The sequence below is a fragment of the Psammomys obesus genome, unplaced genomic scaffold (genome assembly GCF_907164565.1).
Source record: "Psammomys obesus unplaced genomic scaffold, mPsaObe1.curated_primary_1811, whole genome shotgun sequence".
Taxonomy (NCBI): domain Eukaryota; kingdom Metazoa; phylum Chordata; class Mammalia; order Rodentia; family Muridae; genus Psammomys; species Psammomys obesus.
This window is the reverse complement of record NW_026592118.1, coordinates 4,461,826-4,487,206: the sequence shown is the minus strand read 5'-3', so window position 1 is coordinate 4,487,206 and position 25,381 is coordinate 4,461,826. Positions and strand designations below refer to the sequence as shown.

Genomic DNA, 25,381 nt, shown 5'->3' with positions numbered 1-25,381 from the left:
GATGTCTGTCCTCTTTGCCTTTCTGAATGGGGGTTGAGCATCTTAGCCAGAGTCCTCCTTCTTAATTAGCTTCCTTAGGTGTACAGATTTTAGTATGTTCATCTTATATTATATATCTAATATCCGCTTATGAGTGAGTATATACCCTGTGTGTCTTTCTGTTTCTGGGATACCTCACTCAGGATGATCTTTTCTAGATCCCACCATTTGCCTGCAAATTTCATATTTTCCTTGTTTTTTTTATTGCTGTGTTATATTCCATTGTGTAATTGTACCACACTTTCTGTATCCATTCCTCAGCTGAGGGGCATCTGGATTGCTTCCAGTTTCAGCTATTACAAATAAAGGAAAAGTACAGGAGCCTACCACAGGGGGCCTCTGAAAGGCTCTACCCTGCAGGGTATCAAGACAGATGCTGAGACTTATAGCCAAACTTTGGGCAGAGTGCAGAGAATCTTATAAAAGAAGGGGGAGATAGTAAGACCAGGAGAGGATAGGAGCTCCACAAGGAGAACAACAGAACCCAAAAAATCTGGGCACAGGGAGTGAGGAGAAAGAGAGGCGTGAGGAGTGAGAGAGAAAGAGGGATACATTCTACACAGTAGTACATGGAAGCTACTCTAAAGTAGACTTAATGAGATACAACAAAAACCTAAACAAATACAGAAAAAAAATAACTAAACTTAAAATCAACAACAAATACATTTTTCTTAAGAATATACATTTAAGTAGGTTAATACTTTTGGAACTAAATGAAAATAAAAACACAGAACAACACCTCTGGAGCACATTAAAAGATTTTTAGATAGGTAGGGTTATAGTTCTTTGTACCAATATTTTAAAAAACAAGAACATACTAAACCCGAACTCAGTATAACTCAAGAAATATTAAAAATCAAAGCAGAAAATAATGAAATAGAAAGGAAGCAATAAGAACCAATAACTCTAAAAGCTAGTTCTTTGAGAAGGTTAACAAGGTTGATAGGACCTTAGCCCAATTGATCAAAATTATTATACTCACAATTAAAACAGACACCAAAGAAATACAGACCATTACAAGGGAATACTTTAAAAAGCTGTACTCCATTATGTTGGAATATTAGAAATAAATGGACACATTTCTTTATTCATTTATTTCACTAAATTTAAGCCAAGATCAACAACCTTAACAGATACATAACAAATGTGGAGACTGAAACAATAATAAAAAGCCTCCTGACTAAAATGCTCAGGACCAGGTTGATCAACAGCAAAATCCTAGTAGAATTTCAAAGAAGAACAAAAAGTATTACTTCTTAAATTATTCTAAAAACAAACAAACAAAAAACTAGAAACACAAGTATGTCCCCCAAACTCATTCTATAAAGCCAGTATGACTTTGATACCCAAAATACACACACAAAACAACAACACAAAACATTACATGTCAATATTCATAATGAGCACACATGCAAATTCCTCAATAAAGCAATACAAGCACATATCCACCACTATCAAGTAAGATTCACCACAGAAATTCAGTGTTGGTTTAACATATTTAGGTCATTATATAATAAATCATGTGAGTAAACCTAAAGCTAAGTGTATGTGAATGCCTCAATACATGCGCAAAAAACATCTGACAAAATCCAACTTATTTTCATGATGATAAAAGAATCCTGAAGAGAGTAAGACTAGAGGGGACATACTTCTACATAATAAATGCCATATGTGACAAAAACACAGCCAACATTATCCTACGTGAAGAAAATGATAAAGCAATGGCATTAAAATCAGGAATGAAATTGGGCTGTCCATTATCCCCAACCCTCACCCTAGAAGTATTTTCTGGAGAAAAAGGCAAGAGAAGGAAATTAAAATTAAAATTAATTTTAATTGTAGGGAAGGAAGTCTAGTTATTCTTATTTTCAGAAGATAGATTATACAAAAGCAATCCTAAAAATTTTACTAAGTAATATCTAGGAGCAATTTTAGTAAAGAGGCAGGATACAAAATAAATATACATACATCACAGTAGCCTCACTGAGAAAGAGAAAGTGGACCTACTCTCATTACACTAGCATTACAATAAAATACCTTTTAATAAATTTAACCATTGAGGTAAAAGACCGCAATAGTTAAAACTTCAAATTTTTGATGAATTAGATTGAGAAATATACTAGAAAACAAAAAGATACCCCACTTTCATTGGTCAGTAGAATTAATATTGTGAAAAATGGCCACCCTCCCAAAATCAATTCAGATACGCAAAGCAATTCTAATAATAAAAAAATACCCACAACATTCTTTACATCAATAGAATAAAAAGTTTCTTGAATTATATCTATGGAACCCAAAACAACCCTGGATAGCCAAAACAATCCTGACTATAAAGGAATAATATTAGAGGGACTGGAATTCCCGACTTTAAGAAATACTATAGAGCTGTATTAGTAAAAACAATATGGTGCTGACACAAAACAGTCCTCTATACCACTGGAATAAAATAGAAGACTCAAAATGATTACTCATAACTACAGAAAACTGGTATTTAACAGAGTTAAAAAAAACAAACACTGAAGAAAAGAGAGCATCTTCAACAATTGGTGCTGGAAAACTGAATGTCCACATGAAGAAGGAAAAACATTGACTCACATCTGTCAGTTTACACACATTAGATCCACATGGATCAAAAACCTCAGTCTAAAATGTACAACTACAAGTATACAAAACTACAAGAAGAAAACATAAGCATTACCCAACAAGATAGAGATGCAGGAGAGGAGTTTCTAAGTAAGACTCAATCAGTTCAGCGATTAAGGTAAACAACTGAGACTTTAAAAAGCTTAAAACCATGTTGTATGAAAGAAGAGAAGGTTAGCACTCCCCTTGACAAGGATGGAAAAGGCCTTTTAACATACATACAGTTAAAAAGCTTAAAACCTTCTGTGTATTTAAGAAATCAACCAAGAGAAAAACACTCACAGAATGGGAAATGAATATTTACCATCTATTAATCTGATAGGAGGTTAATGTCCAGACTATACAAAGATTTCAAAAAATAAAGAGTCAAGGAAACAAATGGCCAGAAATAAAGAGAAGGTGCTGGTGCTGAATTATCTACACAGAGTGTTGTCAACAGAATTAAAATAGACAAGAAAAAATCCTAAAACAATCATTTCAACATGTTAATCATCCTTAGCTGTTAGGAGAATGAAATTAAAACAACTTTGAGATCTAATTCTCCATGGATATTTTTTTCCACTATTTAATTTTATTTTTCTAATATTAGTTACAGTTTATTAACTTTGTATCCCACCTGTATCCCCCTCCCTCATTCCCTCCCAATCCCACCCTCATCTCCTCCCTGCCCCTTTCCAAGTCCACTGATAGGGGAGGACCTCCTTCCCTTTCATCTGACCCTGGTTTATCAGGTATCTTCAGGACTGGCTGCTAAGTCCTCCTCTGTGGCCTAGCAGGGCTGCTCCTCCCTGGGGGGGAGGGGGGTGTCAAAGAGCCAGCCATTGAGTTCATGTCAGAAATAGTCACTGTTCCCCTTACTAGGGTACCCACTTGGATACTGAGCTCCCATGGGCTACATCAGAACAGGGGTTCTAGGTTATATCCATACATGGTCCTTGGTTGGAGAAACCAAGGGGTCTCATATAAGACCCCTGTGCCCAGATATATTTGGTCCTTTGTGGTGCTCCTGTCTTCTCCACTTCATAGTAACTCCCCCTTCTTTCATATGATTCCCTGCGCCCTGCCCAAGGTTTGCTTATGAGTATCAGTATCTGCTTTGGTACACTGTTAGGTAAGATCTTTCAGAGGCCCTCTATGGTAGGCTCCTGTCCTGTTACTTGTTTTCTCCTACATCCAATGCCCATCCCATTTGTCTTTCTAAGTGAGGCTTGATCATCTTACCCCAGGTCCTCTTTCTTGTTTATCTTCTTTAGCTGTATAGATTTCAGTATGTTTATCATATCTTATAGGTCTATGGATCTTTTAAAAGAACCTTACACTCTCACTTCATTAGACCATCATAATTCTAAATCTCATCATTATACATCACCGCTCTTGCATAAGTGAGTCAATGAACACTGAGGAACATGATGCAGAAAGACTGTACAAACCAGGCAGAATATCAAGGCGTGAAACAGCATCTCACAGAAATGTACCCACAATGGCAATATCAATAGACATGTTAATGCGAAAGAGGCAAAAATCTCACCATGTTCCTACCCTGGACAAAAGCTACAGGTAAGAACAGAGAGCAGGAATTGTCCTCTCCCAGGGATGAGCCCACTAAAATAAAAGAGGTTAACCCTGAAACCACATTTACACAAACAATAGAAAATGAACTTCACAGGTTATATTTATATGCATACAGATGTGTGTGTGTGTCCCAATATTAACGAAAGGAAAAGGCTATTAATGTGAGAGTGAGAGAGGGTTATGGGAGAAGTTGGATGGGGGCCTTTTAGTGAAGGCTAGGTGGAAAAGGGGAAAAGTAAAAAAAAATAATAATAAATAAAAATATATAAAATGAAATTTTGAGCTTTTTGATACACAAAAGGATACAGTCTTTCATAACCCCATATGACGTTGTGCCCAAATTCTTCATAATGCAAGAAACACTGAGTCAGCAGCCCAATAGTCAGTTTAGAAGCCTCTGTCTGTGTCCCAGCTCCTACGGCTACTTGATCATGCACTGTTTGTCCACGTCCTCCTCAGTGACACATAGTGAGTAAGTCACAGGGTTCCCTCTCCTCCTCATGCTTATATGATCTGAGGTTATATAAAGAAGAATGAAAAATAATGTAGTAACTGGCACTACAATGTTAGGAAACAGCTGCCACTTTTCAAAATTTTCAAGCCATCTATCAAGGAACAGATTGCCTGAAAATCTGTACACTTTGCTTTTCCAGTAACAATCAATACATTTACTTTATTGTGCTCCAGAAAACTCTGCCCAGCACGGCTGTGTTTGGAGGAAATTCCATGAATGAAAGAAGAGTCACATGCACTTTAGTTGATTTTTCAGTTTTTGTTAATGAATTCCCTGTCCTGGAGGCCTATATAACAAGGATCACCAATTATATGTAAATCTGCTTAAAATGTCTAGTATGCTACCGTAAGAATTTTGCTTCTACATTCTTTAACTTAAAAGATTCATTGATGAGGTCACTGAACTCTTAACACAGGTCTTCTACTGACTCAAAAGTCCTGTCTTACATGAACCTTTCTATCAAGAGTGCTCAACTCTCTGAATTCACCATTTTACATTTGATGCATATAAGCAACCTAAAGCAGTGTTTTCAGAGACTTTGAACTGTATAGGCATTCAACATCTCAGGATTTTCACTCCCTAATTTGATGTTAAGTTTTTTAATGATACTTTATCATAAATCATTACAAACATATAGATATATTTGCAAAATCAATTTTTAGTATGTAGTGCCTTAGTCTGTTTTACTCATTTCTCAATACCTTCTGGTACCACAATAATGCAACATTATTAGACCTATGTATTAAGTTAATAAATAACAAACATTTGGTATTAGTAAAATAGATAAGGTTGTTTTAATATCATTGCAGTAGCTGAAAACTTATGTTTAAAAAGCAGTTTATACATGGGTGTCTAATTAATGAACCATGATTATCATCATCGGTCCCAGCCTCCTAGTCATGAAGGTTACAGGCTGAACTGGCCAGCTTTTGTAGCCAGACAGGATTCCAGTGGTTATACTCAGCTGAATTGTATATATATATATATATATATATATATATATATATATATATATATATGTATATATATATATACATATATATATACATATATATACATATATATATATATACATATATATATACATTATATATATGTATTTATATAATGTTTATAGATAGATAGACAGACAGATAGATATAGATATACCCATATATTGGAATCTTGTTCAGTCATCATTAGAGAGGCATCCCCTGGCAGCACATGGGAGAGGGTGCAGAGACTCATAGCCAGACATTATTCAGAGACAGGCTAAATTGGAGGTCTCCACTGGGTCTTTTCTCTTAGATATCGGAAAACCCCTCAGAAGAGGGGAAGGAAAGAGTGTAGGAATCAGAGGGAATGGAGGACACCAGAGAAACATAACCCATTGAATCATCTAAGCAGGACTCACATGGGCTCACAGAATCTAAAACAGCAAACATAGGCTTCATGGGTGTACATCAGGTCCTCTGCTTATAGATTATAGCTGTTAGCTTGGTGTTCTTGTGAGACTCCTAACAGGGGGTGGGTGTATCTCTGACTATTTTGCTTGCTCCTGAGACTATTTTCTCCTATTGTGTTGTCTTGTTCAGACTAGATATGAGGGCTTTCGTCTTGTCTTATTGTCCTGTCTTGATATCATCTCTTGGAGACCTACTCTTTGCAGGAGAGAAAAAGGAGAAGAAATTTAATCTGGGTGAGAACTGGAGGGAACAAGCGAAAGGAGTGGAGGGAAGGGAAACAGTGACTAGGATATATTACATAAAAGAAAAATCTATTTTCAATTTTAAAATAATTTAGTCTAAATTATAGCCTAATATTGACAGAAGTTTCAAGGTTCCTGAAATACATCAGTTGGAGAGGTTGTGGTGACCTAGGAATCTGGAATATAGAGCAGGCTAGGGATAGGTGTGGAAGAAATTCTATATTTATTTGTAGCATCAACTTTCACAGAAATGGTTATATAAGTGAATAAAACTCACAGAAATAGCTGGAGACTTAAAAGAATCAACCTGAAGTGATCAGCTCCCCATGATCAGAAATCTAAACCAGCAAGTGAGACCCAGTCAACAGAGCATGCCCATAGGAGCTTGCTCTCAATAGTGACATAATACAGCAGTGACAGAGCAGTAAACTCTAGGAGCTGAAATGTACTCGGGACTGAGAAGGCGTTCCAATCTGACTTGAAAGAGGAAGTCCAACAAAGCAGAAAGGATCAAAAGAGGGTGCTGAATCAACAGTCTACCAGTAGTGAACGAATTTGTTTGCTTGTTCAGCTCAGGTTTTTCTATCATATACATGCACTGGCGTCCAGACCTCCCTCTGCAAGGTTTATAAACGTTTCCAAGTGAAGAAATAGTTTAATACATTTGTTTGCCTCTCTTGTGCAGCATTCAGAAAACGCTGAAACAGAGAAGTTGCTATGCATTCTTCTGCAGTCCACCCATCATGGGGAAGAAGGGAAAGCCATGTACAAATGTCGTAATAGGTTAATAACATGAAAAACAAGGAGCTGCAATTCAGTGTGCTGAAAAATATCCACAAAGCAGTGCAGTCTATAAGAGGTGCAGCACAAACGCAAAATTAACCAGGCAGCAAAATAAGAAGGGCTTCATGTGCAGAGAGTTTGGATGATGTTTTGATGCCTCTAAGTATGGTCAAAAACATCAGCATGTGTTTATTAGAGCTGATCATAAGGCGAATCAGTGGAAGGATTTTGTTTTATACAAATTGTTTCTGGACATGTGTATGGAGCAGGCATGAAAGGTAAAACAGAGGCAAAATAAAAGAGATATCATTCCGAGTAAGTTCTCCAAATGTTTACAGAACATAGTCTCAGTTTACATTTTCCTCGGTTCATTATTATTGTTATTATTTTATTTTTATTAATTACAGTTTATTCACTTTGTATCCCCTCCCTGTAGCTCCCTCCCTCTTCCCTTCCCTCTACACCACCCGTGTCCCTCTCCCAGTCCACTGAAAAGGGAGGTCCTCCTCCCCTTTCCTCTGATCCTAGTCTATCAGGTCTCATCGGTAGTGGCTGCATTGTCTTCCTCTGTGGCCTGGTTAGGCTGCTCCCCCGACAAGGAGAGGTGACCAATATTTATCGTTTATTTAAACGTCCCTCTAAAGAACTTTAGGTTGAGAGAGGGTGCATATAAAGAAACGTGCTTCCAGGACTCTGTGCAGAGCCGCAGGTTGCGTTTCTTACACTGAGTTACATGTGCTGCTCCCTCAGCTATGTGCTTTGAGCACGAGTCTAACAAAAATGAGCTTTGTGTCTTGGATCCTTCTCCTTGCAATTTCAGTGTTTATGCTTATTGATTTGGCAAGGAGCCAAATAGGCAGCTCACACAGAAAACCCTGGCAAAGAACACTGCTTCTATTGAGAATTCCTTCAACGTTCAGTCCCATAATTACTTTGTTATTAAAATTATCTTGTTCAGGGTGAATTTGGTGGGACCCAGGACAGGGAAACAGGCAGAACAGACTACAAGGTAACATTCTGTAGAATTATCATTACACAGGTGCTAAAATATTACATGAGTCACATCCCTTTGCTTTAAATCGACTGTGACCTGGAGCTCGTTACATTCTGTGTTTTTTTCTATTTTTCCTGAAATCTGAGTTAAAAATCGCATCTAGTATATAAAGGACTATAATGAGGATGCAATATATGAACACCTCCAAGTCTGATAGGTATGTATAGTTAATAAATAGTAATACAATCTCATATAAATATGAGATTATTCTTATAAAGATTACTGTGATAGTCATTCTTGGTTGTCATCTTAACAGCATTGGGAGTTAAACCTACCTAAGCAGCTGGGTACACCTGTGAGGGGGAGACTTTTCTTTATTAAACCATTTGTAATGGGTCTCCTGAGGTGGAAGGAGTCACCTTTAATCCGGGCCTTACCTTCTAATAGCAGCCCACAGACATGGAGGAAGGAAGCTTTTGTGCTTTGCCTACTTGCCCCTCACTGAAAGAGCCAACTTCTTCAGGATCCCAACCTATAATTATAACCAGCTAAGAGATACAACCTTGTGGACTGAACAGTTAATGGATTCTTGGTAGACAGTCCTTGCTGGACAAGCTGAACCATGGCCTATAACCAATTCTAAGTAATCCCTTATATAGACATACAGACACACACACATAGAGAGAGAGAGAGATATGATATATTAAGTCTATAAATTGAGTTTTTCTAAAAAGCCTTAACTAATACAATTACTTTTTTCTTTCTTATTCTATGATGACCAATAACTGTTGAAGTGGTCTAATTTTAAAATAAAAACAATAAGCAAAATATTCTTTCACTTTCTTCAAAATTATCTCATTTTTAAATTTATCCCTGTAGCTCAACAATATTTTTCTTACAGCAGCCCAGATAGAAATGCATAATAACAAATGACCTTAATCCCTGTTATAGTGACAAATCAGTCAAGGTAAATATTAAGATGCAAAACGTGTAAATGTAATGTGCATACTTAAGCTGCTTTTGACACCTGGTAATGACTATGGAATTATAATGGTTTAACCAAAAATTGTGCTGCTCCATATACCGACTGCATCAGGTGTTCCAGGGGAAGGTATTAATCTACAGTAACGTCCCTGGGGCGATGGGAAGTAATTAGAGAACGTCACACTTAAACATTAATATTTTGGATTTATATTGTACCTTTCATCTAAAGGCCCAAAAGCCTCTATAAGCATTAACTCATTAGCTTCTCAATGGCCTCCCTCCCAGAAGGTAAGGAGGTGTCCCACTTAATTTTGCAAATAGAAAAATATTAAACCTGGAGTAATTAAATATTACACCTAAGATTTGGTAATAATGATATACTGTAATAACTTTTTAAGAATTAAAAAATGACACTCAGATTTTCCTCATACTAAAATACTTTTATACCTCACTATTTTATAATATTTTTCATGTATTTCCTTTTAGAAGCATGTTTCAATTCTACATGAAATTAAGTTTTATATTTTTTAAATATAGTTTTTTAGATACTGAAGTAGATATTTATTACATATAAGGCTGAGGGAAGTTCTATTTGTGTGGGAGTGTATGTGTATGTTCACAGCAGTTTCTCAATACCCGAGAAACCTCATGGAATGTTTTTGTTTACCAAAGTTAACCAAGCACTCAATTAACAGTGTAAAGAAAAACAACATGCTTTGTTTTAGTAGTAATAGTATTTTTGTTTACAGATCATCTGAACTTCATAGCAACCAATACAATATACACGTACTATAGGTCTTGAATGAACTCTTTCAATTTAATAATTCAAGTTCACTTCCCCTTATTATCAAATCCCCAAGCACCTAGTTTTTTTATTTTATTTACTGCAAAACCTTGACTTTTCCCAAATACACCTGCAAACACTTTCCTCAGTCCTTCTGTTCCTTCTCGGGATATGATAGACCTATGGTACATAAATCAGAATTCCTCCAGGTGCTAGACTTAGCACCACAGTAAGAACTCTTCTGACCAATTTATTGTGTCGGGTTTAATGTTGAGGTCTTTGATCCACTTGAACTGTAGTTTTGTGCAGGATGATAAATATGGATCTATTTTCATTTTTCTGCATGTAGACATCCAGTTGGACCAACACCATTTGTTGAAGATGCTATCTTTTTTCCATTGAATGGTTTTGGTTTCTTTGTCAAAATTCAAGTACCCATAGGTGTGTAGGTTTATTTCTGGGTCTTCTATTCGGTTCCATTGATCCACCATTCTGTTTCTTTGCCAATACCATGCAGTTTTTATTACTATTGCTCTGTAGTACAGCTTGAGATCAGGGATGGAGAAACCTCCAGACAATCTGCTGTTGTATAAAGCAGATGCTGAGACTCACAACCAAACCTTGGGCAGAGTGCAGGGAATCATATGAAAGAAGGGGGCTTTAGAAAGATCTGGAGAGGACAGGAGCTCCACAAGGACCAAATATATCTGGGCCCAGGGGTCTTTTCTGAGACTGACTCTCCAACCAAGGATCATGCACAGATATAACCTAGAACCCCTGCTGGGATGGAGCCCATGGCAGCTCTGTACCCAAGTGGGTTCCCTAGGAAGGGGAACAGGTGCTGTCTGTGACATGAACTCAGTGGCTGGCTCTTTGACCTCCCCTTCCTCCCGGAGGAAGGAGAAGACTTGCTAAGCTACAAAGGAGGACATTGCAGCCAGTCCTGAAGAGACCCGATAAGCTAAGGTCAAATGGGAGGGGAGAAGGACCTCCCCTATCAGTGGACTTAGAGAGGGGAAAGAAAAAGATGAGGGAGGAAGGGTGGGATTGGGAGAGACTGAGAGAGGGGGCTATACCTGGGATAGAAAGTAAATAAACTGTAATTAATATAAAAAATAAAATTTTAATTAAACAAAAAGAAAAAATAAAGTAAAAATAAAAATCCAACATCCATTCATGTTTAAAGTACTAGAGAGATCAGGGATACAAGGCACATATCTAAACATAGTAAAGGCGATATACAGCAAGCCTATAGCCAACATCAAACTGAACGGAGAGAAACTTAAATCAATCCCATTGAAATCAGGGACAAGACAAGGCTGCCCACTCTCTCCATATCTCTTAAACATAGTTCTGGAAGTCCTTGCTAGAGCAATAATACAGTTGAAGGAGATCAAGGGGATACAAATGGGAAAGGAAGAAGTCAAATTATCACTATTTGCAGATGATATGATAGTATACATGAGTGACCCCAAAAACTCTACCAGGGAACTCCTACAGCTGATAAACACCTTCAGCAAAGTGGCCAGATACAAAATTAACTCAAAAAAATCAGTAGCCCTCCTGTATACAAAAGACAGAAGGGCTGAGAAAGAAATTAGAGAAACAACACCCTTCACAATAGCCACAAATGACATAAAGTACCTTGGTGTAACCCTAACCAAGCAAGTCAAAGACTTGTATGAAAAAAATTTCAAGTCTCTGAAGAAAGAATTAGAAGAAGATATGAGAAGATGGAAAGATCTCCCATGCTCATGGCTTGGCAGGATTAACATAGTAAAAATGGCCATCTTACCAAAAGCAATCTACAGATTTAATGCAATTCCCATCAAATTGCCAACACAATTCTTTACAGACCTGGAAAGAAAAAATTCTCAACTTTGTATGGAATAAGAAGAAACCCAGAATTGCTAAAACAATCCTCTACAATAAAAGATCTTCTGGAGGTATCTCCATCCCTAATCTCAAGCTGTACTATAGAGCAACAGTAATAAAAACTGCATGGTACTGGCATAGAAACAGAATGGTGGATCAATGGAACCGAACAGAAGACCCAGAAATAAACCCACACACTTATGGACACCTGATTTTTGACAAAGACGCCAAAACCATACAATGGAAAAAAGATAGCATCTTCAACAAATGGTGCTGGTCCAACTGGATGTCTACATGTAGAAAAATAAAAATAGATCCATACTTATCACCCTGCACAAAACTGAAGTCCAAGTGGATCAAAGACCTCAACATAAAACCAGACACATTAAATCGGCTAGAAAAAAAGTGGGGAATACCCTAGAACTCATTGGTACAGGAGAAAACTTCCTGAACAGAACACCAACAGCACAGGCTCTAAGAGCAACAATCAATAAATGGGACTCATGAAACTGAAAAGCTTCTGTAAAGCAAAGGACACCGTCATCAAAACAAAGCGACTGCCTACATATTGGGAAAGAATCATCACCAACCCTTTATCTGACAGAGGACTCATATCCAGTATATATAAAGAACTAAAGAAGTTGAAAAGCAGCAAACCAAGTAATCAACTTAAAAAATGAGGAATAGAGCTAAACAGAGAATTCTCTGTAGAGGAATATCGAATGGTAGAGAAGCACTTAAAGAAATGCTCAACCTCATTAGCCATTAGGGAAATGCAAATCAAAATGACCCTGAGATTTCACCTTACACCCATCAGAATGGCCAAGACCAAAAACTCAAGTGACAACACATGCTGGAGAGGTTGTGGAGAAAGGGGAACCCTCCTTCACTGCTGGTGGGAATGTAAATTTGTACAACCACTCTGGAAATCAATCTGGCGCTTTCTCAGACAACTAGGAATAGTGCTTCCTCAAGATCCAGCCATACCACTCCTAGGCATATACCCAAAAGAGGCTCAAGTACACAAAAAGGACATTTGCTCAACCATGTTTGTAGCAGCTTTATTTGTAATAGCCAGAAGCTGGAAACAGCCCAGATGCCCCTCAACTGAAGAATGGATGCAGAAACTGTGGTACATCTATACAATGGAGCATTACTCAGCAATGAAAAATAAGGAAATCATGAAATTTGCAGGTAAATGGTGGGACCTGGAAAGGATCATCCTGAGTGAGTTGTCCCAGAAACAAAAAGACACACATGGTATATACTCACTCTTATAAACATACAAAATAGAATAAACCCACTAAAATCTGTACATCTAAACAAATCTGTACATCTAAGCAAAAGAGAGGACCCTAACTAAAAATGTTCAATCCCCATCCTGAAAGGCAAAGAGGATGGACATCAGAAGAAAAAGAAAACAGAAACAACCTAGGAACCTGCTACAGAGGGCCTCTGAAAGCCAGAAGAAAACAGGAAACAACCTGGGAACCTGCCACAGAGGGCCTCTGAAAGCCTCTGCAGTGCAGACTGTCAAAGCAGATGCTGAGCCTGATGGCCAACCGATGGGCAGAGTTAATGGAATTTCATGTAAGAAGTGGGAAATAATAAGAGCTGAAGAGGACAGGAACTCCACAAGGAGAGCAACAGAACAAGATAATTTGAACACAGGGAACTTCCCAGTGACTCATACTCCAACCAAGGACTATCCGTGGAGATAGACTAAGATCAGAAAGAAGGAGAGGAGGACCTCCCTTATCAGTGGACTTGGGGAGGGGCATGCATGCAGAAAGAGGGGGGAGGGTGGGACCGGGAGGGGAGGAGGGAGGTGCTTATGGGGGGATACAAAATAAATAAAGTGTAATTAATAATAAAAAAATTTAAAAAATAAAAATTAAAAAATTAAAAAAAAAGAACTCTTCAATACAGTCTCAACAGGACATTTCTACACTGATGCCATAAATACTTCATAGCCTGGAAATGTGAACACCCATCTATGCACCTGGCACAAGCACAAACAAATACACAAACATGAACAGAATTATCTGTTGACAGGATCAATTATGAGCCTAAGTCCTTTGTAACATGTAACAACTAAGAGGGTGGTTCTAATCTGCATTATGTGAACAGATTTCAGGAACCAACGATATCTTAGCTTTATCATGTTTCCTTGCCCTGTTCTGCTCTCTCTATCCTCTTTCTTATCTCCTTTTAGTTCTGAACATGTAGTTCAATAGGCTTATTTCATTAAAATCCCCACCTTAGTATAATTTTCTGGAGAACTCAAAACATAAGACCATCTATTGCATGAACCTCTGTTTTCATTGTACTATGCATATTATTGCAGACAGTAAGAAAATGTAAAGGTCCACCTATGGGGTCCTGGTTAAATATATTTCTTTTCTTTAAATATATTTCTTTCTATATTTAGAATGTAATAACAATCAGGCATAAGGAGCTACCAAATAAAATCTCCAATTCCAGGAATAGGGTCCTTAATTTTGAGGTGTTGGCCAGTCAGGCCACATAGACCCCCCAAGCATTATAGGCTAGTACCAATGCTATTAGCTACCTTCTGGAAATTGACAGAAAGAATCTATTGATAAAGAGTCTACATACTTGTATCACAGAACATGGAGACCATGCTGGAACTTACCTGGAAGATTCATCATTATGGGTTAACTTTCTTGATGCTAGAAGGAGCTATGCACACTACTGTAGGAGAGTAATACTGTCCCAATGTGAACTCTATAAACTACAACAGTGACAAGATATGACAACTGGTGCCACAGTGGAATAAAAGTTATGTGAGTAATCAACTAAGGTCCAATCCAGAAATGGAATCCATCTGCCACTATTAAGAGGATGAAAACCCTGTGGTTCAGTCAGTCAGGTTCTAAGGGAATATATAGTACTATTATTCTGTTCCATTCACATTATGTTAAAATGATTAAAAGTGGTATTGTCATATCTATAGATCATAGCCTGTCTTAGCCCTTATCAGAGAATATTCTTTTAGTCAGTGGCAATTCACACAAAGATTCTCAATTCACTAATAAGCAAAGAATAACAAACTGTAAGTCCTGAGCCCTAAATGAAACGTACATATCTACACTCCTTCCTAAAGTTTCAGGCATTTTTATGAAAAAGTGGAAGAGAGATTGTAAGAGACAGTGTTTTCCATCAAGGAAACAGTGTTTTCCAGTTGCAAAGAACAGTTGCATATATGAATTCATAGCAAATGTGAAAGGATGCACAAAATCTGCATAGTCTCAAGCCATACAAAATTCCCAGCATAGAGGGGGGGAAAGGCAGAATTCAAACCCTAGCACCAGGTGAGGGCCTACTGACAATTGATAGCTACTGAATGAGGAAGAGACACTTTTCCTTAATGATGTAACCCTGGTGAGACAATCACATGCCAGTGAGGGAGCCACTCCCAAAACCACTTAGGCCACACGAACTGGACTTAATGAAGAGAAAGGTGCAAGCTCACATTTGGGAGGCTGGGAAGGAGCTTTTAGCCTCCATACAATCTAATCTATACCAAGAAAGTTTTTAGTTTCCGAGACTTACTGCTGAGTAAGCTCATGCTTTCTAGCTCTTTCTGAACTCTAGTTGGCTAGTTTAACTCAGTTCTTCTAGCTCAAACTCCTCTCCAAATTGACTGATTCAAACTGGCTTCTCTCAGCTTCTGACTGAATTGCACTGCTTGGCTTCAAACTAACTCTAGCAATCCATTCTAACCCTCTGGCTCCTTGTTTTCTGGCTCATTCCCTTTACCTATGTCTAGCTTGTTTTCTCTTCAACCAACTTGTCCCTGTTAAAACTGCCCCCCCCATGCTGCTTTCTTTTAAGCAGCCCCTCTTTCTTCGCTGTTCTTGTGAGGGTTAGACATATCCTATTCAATCAAATCTTTCTCTGATTCATCACTTTTTCTGCCACTCAATTTAGATATCACTTTTAAATACGGGTGCTTCCTTCTACAGACTAATTTTACTGTCACAGATTGGGATTAAAGATGTGTACTAAGGGTGTGTCTGTATTCCAAGTATGTTACTAGGTTAAAATCCTTCTACAGTGGTGGAGGGGGTGAATGTGTTCAGGATACAATGTATAAAATTCTCAAAGAATTAAAAATATTGCTTTAAAAAGTCAGAATCAGAAAAAATAGTAAAATGGAATACTAACTCAGTAATACAGAACTACAGCATTTGTAAAGTATCATTTCACATTGAGCCAATAACTTTATTCTTGAGATATTAAAAAGCATTAATTTTAGAAACATTCTATAATAAGATTATAATAAGTTCATTCTATAATAAGATTACTAGAACTATGTACAGATTTCTTAACAAAGTCCATGCTACATTGTAAAGATAGTGATTTGATAGGATGAGACACAATCCCTGAAGTTTGGAAGAATACAATCATTCAAGATACATATTATACAAAACATTTAGAATTTCCTGTTCCTAATTCCTACTGGGTCAGTTCTATGAAAGATAATAAAGTTCACAGGAAAATATGAAATGTCACTTGTCATATAAGGCCAAAAAAACTTCAGTGAGAAAAATGTGTTTGATCAGAAGATGTGATGAGATATATATTTGTAAAGACCCTGTAGGTAAAAGAGGGTGCACATTCAGTGGCCTTGATGGAGCAGGAACTTGTCTTCAAACCCATAAAAGCATCAGTGTGATTAGAACAAGTAAGACTGAGGAAGCAATCCAAAGTCATTTAAATCATGGTACCTTTTCCTGAGATAGACCCCATGATGAAGGAGAATGGGCAAAGGGGGATCAAAGAATTTCTCCTTTTCAAGTGTGAAAGTTAATGAGTAGAGATGTAAAAGGATTAGTAAAATATATGCTTTGACACCAATGTAATGTATGTACCTATGTTAAAAAAGGAAGGCCATACGTTGCAATTTTAACAATTTTTATCAGTGAATAACAGAGCTATAAATAACCTTCTTTGTGCCTATTCCTATGTGTTATGTTTTTCAATGTCTAAACATTGTTTTTGTCTTCATGAACAGGTTTTGCAGTGTGATCAGTCTCCAGTGTAACAGCGCAGACCAGAGACTCAGTTATAGTCTGCTGCATACATTATGGTCTGCTGCATACAAAAAGGAGCCAGTTCCTAGAATCTTTCATGCAGAATGAGTGCTACGCGTTGGAGATAATTGATACACACAAATACGGCATTTGGTTTTTTATGAACATCTAAGCCTAGGCATTCAACCATAACATTGGGAAGACTCATTTTCCTGTTTTGTAGAAAACAGTCCCCAGAAATTATACATCGTTTAAAATGCAAATAACACATCCTACTACACCTCAGACTTTTTAAAACATAAGAACTTGTTTTGAATCAATTCAGAAATGTATTGCCTCACTCATAACTTGTTATCCCATTATTTTATTCTAAAAATCATAAGTGTGATTAAATTACTCCCAAATATCAACCTCTGCAAAATCAAACTGAAAGCAAAATTAATTATAATGATTCATGAGTCATGATTATACATTATGTGCTAATCAAAGCTCGGTGCTCTGTAGCGATTATTTTAGCTAATAAAGAATATGAAAAATGGACAATTTTCATGTTGTTTGGGAAATGAGCAAACAAGTTCAAACACAATGAGGAAAAGTTTATACCCAATGTAGCTAGGAGGAGCATGAGCATACTATGCCAAAAATGTAGAGTAACAAAACTGTGTTTCCATAATGTCTAAATTTATTAAATAACAATAATTTCGCCAGATATGAAAGTTCTGTTGACACCAAGGTAAACAAATATTCCTTCATATCTCTCCACAGGTGGCTAAGACAAATATGGGTTCTTTTATTCAAAACTTACTTGCTAATATTAACTTAATAAAGTGTGTGTGCGTGTGTGTGTGTGTGTGTGTGTGTGTGTGTGTGTGTGTGTGTGTACATACATATGTATAGGTTATGGTAGCTACAAAGAATTTAAAAAGACATAGCAGAGTTCAAGGATTTTCAACTGAAAAACCAAAGCTAAAAGCTAACAGGGATACAAAACTAACAACAAACTAATAGTAAGATAGCAAACCAGGTTGGAAGTCAGTTGGAGATGCTGCTGCTGCTGCTGCTGCTGCTGCTGCTGCTGCTGCTGCTGCTCCTGACTATACAAGTTGAGTCAGATTTGAGCGGCTCATCATGCTGCAGAAGAAACAGCAGCATCTCAGGCAATACATGGAAAGAGCAGTACTGCCTCCAAATGAATAACAGGGGTGTACAAGTGGACAGTATGTCCAGAGGGACAAGCTTGTAGATGCTGGATGGACAGTGGGGAATCTTTGGCATCCATGCTGCATCCTCTTCATGGAATCTAGGTGAGGGAGTTGCACTCCTTCTTCAGTCTGGTATATATTCTTGGTCTTAGATTTCCGTATGATTTTTATTCTCCTATGCGCTCCTGTATTCACACCAATGAAGCTCCGGAGTAGCATCTTTGTTTTTAAGAATATGTTATTTACCAGTCAGTGCCTTCGAGGCAATTCCAGGCACATGCTTTTATGTGTTTACCAAGCTCAGCATCATCTCTATCCTCAGAACGGAGTCAAACACTGGTTGTCCCATATGTAGTGTGGAATAATAGGGCATGAAGAAGACTGATCTCCACAACTGGGCTGATATTGCTTCTGAGTGTGGTGTCAGCCTCCTGTCGCCCTCACTTCACCCTCACTTGAAATTTGATATAAAAATTTTCCTAGACTACAGTTTGTTCAAATAAGCTGATAAAAGTCACGTAAGGAATGTGGCCCTTCCTGGCACAGTAACCAGCAACTCAAGAAGTCAGGAAACGGAGATTTATTGATTGTTTTCTGTGTAAAAAGCGATACTTAAAGTGGAATAAAACAGAAACCACAAATCAACCTGAAAACAGGAAATTATTGGCCCACATAATGAAAAGTCTAGAGGGAGGGCAGGCTCCAGACACCATTTGATCCAGTGGTTCACAATACCATCAAGGCTTGGCTCTGTTTCTCTGGGCTTCTCTTGGCTCAGTTCTGCTCACTCTGTATGCTGGCTTTGTATCCAGGCAGGGAGCCAAGGCAGCTACAAGTCTAGGTTTCTCATCCACACAAAGTCTCATTACAGTAAGTGGCCAAACCTTTGTTCACATTTTGAAGTTCCAGCCTGAGTACTGAGACTCTCTAGTTAGGCCAGCTTATGCCATAGGTCAACTCTTTACCAGTCATCACTGAACTAAAGGGAGCGATTGACTCAGCCTGGATCCCAGGCATTCCTTCTCGCACACTGACACAAATAAACACCCACAGACACTGCGGTGAAATCGGGAGGTACTGTAATGCTAGAGGAGAAAATAAATTCACATACTGTGCGTGAGACTTATACACAAGTATCCCAAATCAGAAAGACAACCCATAAAATAGAAATTAAAATCTACAATAATCAAGAAAAACATTATGTAACAAAAAAAATCAACATCTTGTGTATAATACAGTATGGTTCTCTCACACACACGAAGTAGTCAATTTTGATTATTTTTTTGTCAGCTATCAAGTTATTTGGATTTCTTGAATTCAGATGAAATAGGAACTATCAGAAAATGTTTTCATATGTGTTGTCTTACTTTATTCTTTTTTATCTTACTTTTCTTTCACAAATATTCATTCAACCTCAATAAGAACAAGGTAAATTGTTAATGACCATTAGGATAGTTATGACACATATGGCAAAGCCTATTTTCTCCAGAATTGCACAAATGTTAAGGGGGAGGGGAGGATGTTCAACTAATGATACCAAAGATAGGCCTAGGCTGGCAAGCTAGCTCAGCAGGCAAAGAAACTTGCCTCTAAGCATGATAACATAAATTCAATCCCTTGGATTCACATGGTGGAAAGACAGTACAATCTCCTACAATTTGTCCTCTCACCTCCACTCTTGCATGAGAGCATACATGGAAGAGCATGGACATGCATATCTTCGCACCACAACAATTCAACATTTTATATACAATGGAATATAATGACAATCATTAGCATGGTGTAACATGACTTTCTGTGAATAAGACACTGCCTCGTATTCCTCCTTGACTGCCATATATCTACTCCAGCCACACTTTGCCTTCCTAGTGTTCCACTTGCAGCTTTGCGGGACCCAAGAAATGCAAGCACCTCTCTCTCCTCCATAGACCTCTCTTACTATCTTTTTTGTTTTATCCTTTCCCATCTTCACTTCCTGGAAATTTTAAAGAATCATCCCATGCTAGACTCTATGTCATCTCCACAGAGCAAAAAGTTACTGACCTGTTGATTTAAATTTTTAATCTTCCTATTCTCTATCGCTTATCCTTCATTTTCTTCAAAAGTTTTCAAAACTCATGCTTTCTTCATTATCTATCTCCAAATTTAGATTTATGGTATAGGAAGACACTAACGCTAAACGTTTTCACTGTGTTGTCATCATTAGATGCCAGGAAACGAAAGAATACTTCACATAGAGATTCATCTCACAAAATGTTCTTCGGATTAAAGTGAGTTAACAAATACCATCATGCAGTGCAACTCTTTATTTGAGCACCCTAAGAATATTATGGACTACATGACATAAAATTTAGGGACTAAATGATCATGATAAAATACCATACTGTTCTGTACTGTACTCTACGTTCCTTTTGGGAAGAGGAAGAAGACCCAGAACCCAGAAGTCAATTTGCATATAAATGTTTACCTTTCTCCACATCCTTGCCAGCATGTGTTGTCACTTAAGTTTATGATCTTGGGACAGCAATGGAACCAAAAGATCTGGGCACAGGGTTCTTTTCTGAGACTGATACTCCAACCAAGGACCATGCATGGAAATAACCTAGAACCCTGCACAGATATAGCCCATGGCAGCTCAGTGTCCAAGTGAGTTCCCTAGTAGGCAAACAGGGACTGTTTCCAACATGAACTAAGTGGCTGGCTCTTTGATCACCTTCCTCTGAGGTGGCAGGGCAGCCTTACCATGTCACAGAGGAAGACAATGCAGCAGTCCTGATGCGACCTGATAGGCTAAGGTCAGAGGGTAGGGGAGGAGTACCTCCCCTATCAATGGACTTGGGGAGGGGCTTAAAAGAAGAAGAGAGTGGGAGTAGGATTAGGAGGAGGAGAGGAGAGAGGAGGCTACAGCTGGGATACAACATGAATAAACTGTAATTAATAAAAAAGTCATTTTGATTTGCATTTCTCTGATGACTAAGGACACTGAGCCTTTCTTTAAGTGCTTCTCAGCCATTCAAGATTCCTCTGTTGTGATTTCTTGGTTTAGCTCTATACCGCATTTTTAAATTGGACTATTTGGCTTCTTTATTTTTTATTTAATTGACTTTATTTTTTTTCTGTTTTGTTAATGCTTACATTCTTTAATTAATTAAGTTTTTATGTTAGTTTATTCACTCTGTATCCCAGCTGTATCCCCCTCCTTCATTCTTAATGTTTAATTTCTTAAGTTCTTTGTATATTTTATATATTAGCTCTCTGTCTGATGTAGGCTGCCGTTTTGTTCAATTGACAATGTCCTTTGATTTACAGAAGCTTCTCAGTTTCATGAGCTCCCATTTATTAATTGTTGATCCCAGAGCCTGTGCTGTTAATGTTCTGTTCAAGAATTTGTCTCCAATGCCAGTGAATTCCAGACTTTTCTACAACTTTGTCTTCTAATAGGTTTGGAATCTCTGGTTTTATGTCAAGGTCTTTGATCCATTTGAATCTGAGTTTTGTGCAGAATGTTAAATACGGGTCTATTTGCATTTTTCTACATGCAGACATTCAGTTACACCAGCATGATTTGTTGAAGATGCTTTCTTTTTTTCATTACATGGTTTTGGCTTCTTTGTAAAAAAATCAAGTGCTCATAGCAGTGTGGGTTTATGCTTGCATGTTCAATTCAGTTCCACTGATAAACCTTTCTGTTTCTTTGCCAATACCATGCAGTTTTTATTATATTGCTCTGTAATATAAAGATCAGGGATGTTGATACCACCAGAAGTTCTTTTATTGTATAGAATTGTTTTGGATATCCTGTGTCTTTTTTTCCCATATGAAGTCAATGGTTGCTCTTTCTAGGCCTATAAAGAATTGTGTTGAAATCTTGATGGGAATTGCATTGAATCTGTGGACAGATTTTTGCAAGATGGCCATTTTTACTATGTTAATCCTACCGATCCACGAACATGGGAAATCTTTCCATCTTCTGATGTCTTCTTCAATTTCTTTCTTCAGAGACTTAGAGCTTTTTTCAAACAGGTCTTTCACTTGCTTGATTAAAGTCATCCCAAGGTACTTTATGTTATTAGTGGCTATCGTGAAGGGTGTAGTTTCCCTAATTTCTTTCTCAGCCCTTTTGTCACTTGTATAAAGAGGACTACTGACTTTTTTGAGATTTTTGTATACAGACATTTTGCTGAAGGTGTTTAATCAGCTATATCACTCCTGGGCATATACTCAAAAGATGATCCACCATACAACAAGGATATTTGCTCAACTATGTTCATAGAGCTTTATCCGTAATAGTCAGAAACTGGAAACCCTAGGTGTCCCTCAACTGAAATATGGATACAGAAACTGTGGTACATTTACACAATGGAATACTACCCAACTGTTAAAAACAAGGAAATCATGGAATTCGCAGGCGAACGGGTGGAACTAGAAAAAGATGGTCCTAGGTGAGGGCACTCAGAACCCTAGAGACACGCATAGAATGTGCTCACATATAAGCGTACAGTGGGCCTGTGGTACAGGGTGACCATGCTACAGTCCACAGGCCAAAGCAGCTAAGTAACAAGGAGGGCTCAGGGAGGGGGCTGGCATGCCACTCAGAAGGGGAAACAGAACAGACAGCAGAGTGGATGAAGAGAGGAAACTAGGCAGGAGATGGAATGGGGAAGGCAACAAGAGTGGGGATCAGATGTGGAGAGAACTGGGGTGGGATGTGGGAGGGCTAGGAATGACATGACGAGAGAAACTGAAGAGGGATATCTCTCTGTCAAGCTGGAGGCCTGTGAAAGGGTAGGCTCTGGGGTGGATATGGGTGTGACTCTAGCTGAGATTCCTAACACGGGGAGGCATGAAGACTGAAAATGACCCCCTTCCTAGCCAGACAGGACTAGTGGAAGGAGGGGAACAACAACCCACAGACAAAAGCTGTGATCCAAAAATTACCCTGCCCCCAATAAGTGCAGGGATAACAAGAAAAAAATCACTGGCCCAACCTGAGACCCACCCCATGGTAGAGAGCCAGCCCCAGACACTAACAATGATACTGTGCTGTGCTTGCAGTCAGGAGCCTAATTCGACTGTCCTCTGGGAGGCTCTGTCCAGCAGCAGATCTGGACTAATGCTGGGACTTGCAGCGAAGCATGGGGCAGATCCCCAGGTGTCCTGTGGAAATGTGGTGGGAAAGATGGAAGAACCTGGAGGGGACAGGAACCTCACAAGAAGACCAACAGAGACAATTAACCCAGTCCCATGAGGGCTTTCATAGACTGAGCCATCAACTAAGAAGGATACATGATCTAGAACTAGAACCCTTGAACACAGGTAGCTGATGGGCGACTTGGTCTTCATATGGGCCATCTAGTGAAGTGGAAGGGACTGTTTCTAACATGGGCTCTATTGCCTGCTTTTAGATCACTTGCTCCTGGCAGGGCGGCCTTGCCTGGCCCCAGGGTATGAAGATAAGCTCAGTCAGGTCCTGATGTGACTTGATATACTGAAGAAGGTTGATATGGGGGGAGGGGGCTCCCCTTTCCTGAGAGTAAAGGGAGAGAGGAACAGGAAAGGAGGAAGAGGGGAAGGGAGGAGAGGAGGGAGGGAGCACCTGTAGGAGAATATGAGAAACAATGACTTCCACTACAAATCAAATATGAATGACTAGAGTTTTCAAAGACATAAGGTGAACACATGAAAAACCATAATCAACACCCTGGTTAATATAACTAACTTCAGCTGTGTAAGTGAGCAACTCCTTAAGAGATCCACCCTATACGAATGTTTTCTTTTATAAATTGTTCTGAATAAATAAAACCAGTAAAAATACTGCTTTCCGTTCCCTATGATAACAGATTTTCTCAGTTTACATTTCACATTTATTTATTACCATAGTATAAAATTATGTTACAAAATAGAAAGCCTCAGGTGAAATGCAGGTTTTAAGCAGTAATAAATTTACTATTCCATCAATGACACCAGTATGTTTAACATGATTATTTGGGAAGGCAGCAAGTGGAAGCAAGTATACAGAAGCACAGCCTCATAGCACAGAAACAAATGGTCACCTTCCTAGCAAGCGCATGGCACTGTGACGTCTCTGTGTTTATGTCAACCATTTCCCCAAATCGCTCTTCTAAGTGATGCCATTAGAGTCACAAGTCTACCTGTCTCTACCTGAACTGGTCTGTCGCCTACTGGTCTACACTGCCTCCTGCCTGTGTTCCTGTTCAGTAGAACGCTAACATGGTGGATGAGGCATAAGTCCAGATCCTGTTCCAGCTTAGGGTCTGATCCATTCACAGCTGTCTGGCAACCTACATGTTATATTCTCTCTTGAATTTGTGTGTTGTTTGTTTTTGCCATCATTTGCCACTGATATTTCTCTCTTGTCTCTATCTTTATACGGGTACTGGTCAGATATATATCATTCTGTACATGAAAATGCATGAGCCCCTGTGCAGACACTGGTGGAAGTAATCTCTTCCTGTTTGTCTTTCCTGTTACCTAACGTAAACACAAGACAATGCACACCACACATAAAAATGATTTCATGGTAACAGGCCAGTTCTCTTGCTTTTCACATGTAGGTATTATTAACTTACCGTATCATTCTAGTCGTGAACATTCCTTTTTAGTTTCAGTTTTGATATTTCATATAGTTAGAGGAAACTTAAAAGAAATGACACTCAAAAACATGTGAATTTGAGTGTCTAGGAAGTAAACAACTCGGGGAAGGAGTCCAGGAAAACATTGTCAGAAGTATCCAGTTACTGTTTTCGCTTTGTGTGAGATGGAGTCTGATTACAAAGCCTAGGCTGGCCTGGCAGTCATGATCCCTGCCACTACCCTCCTGAGTTCTATGCAGGCCTGATGCCATCATGCTGGGTCTCTTTTACAGAAATGAGGGAAGTATATTTGACAGATACTTGAGATAGGAATAGCACAGCCTGGTATAAAGATCTGTTATACTCCCGTAATATTAGGAAGTTTCTGACCAGAGGTAGAAAAGAGCTCCCATTTTCAAGGAGAGGTGAAGAGAAATCCAGTATATATGCAGCCTGGATAATTCCACATATTCTACAACAAGGATGGAAAACTGAGATGCATAAAAATCTCCACATGAGATCACATGCTGTTAAGCACAGGCATTTAGTGTCCCAGGGGAAAAAATGGGAATTAAAAGTATAAGCCAAGTTCAAGATTATTTTTATAATTGATTCATATCCAAGAATTCATAATTCAATAGATAAGTGAAT

The 25,381-nt window shown here is 38.4% G+C and overlaps 1 protein-coding gene and 1 pseudogene across 1 annotated transcript in view; one reads left to right on the top strand and one right to left on the bottom strand.

The window, feature by feature from the left end:
- The window catches only part of Grid2 (glutamate ionotropic receptor delta type subunit 2), a 1,513,832-nt gene that overhangs the window by 1,466,218 nt on the left and 22,233 nt on the right, over positions 1-25,381 (bottom strand). The window lies entirely within an intron of this gene.
- LOC129681151 (U6atac minor spliceosomal RNA) lies at positions 2,834-2,933 on the top strand (annotated as a pseudogene).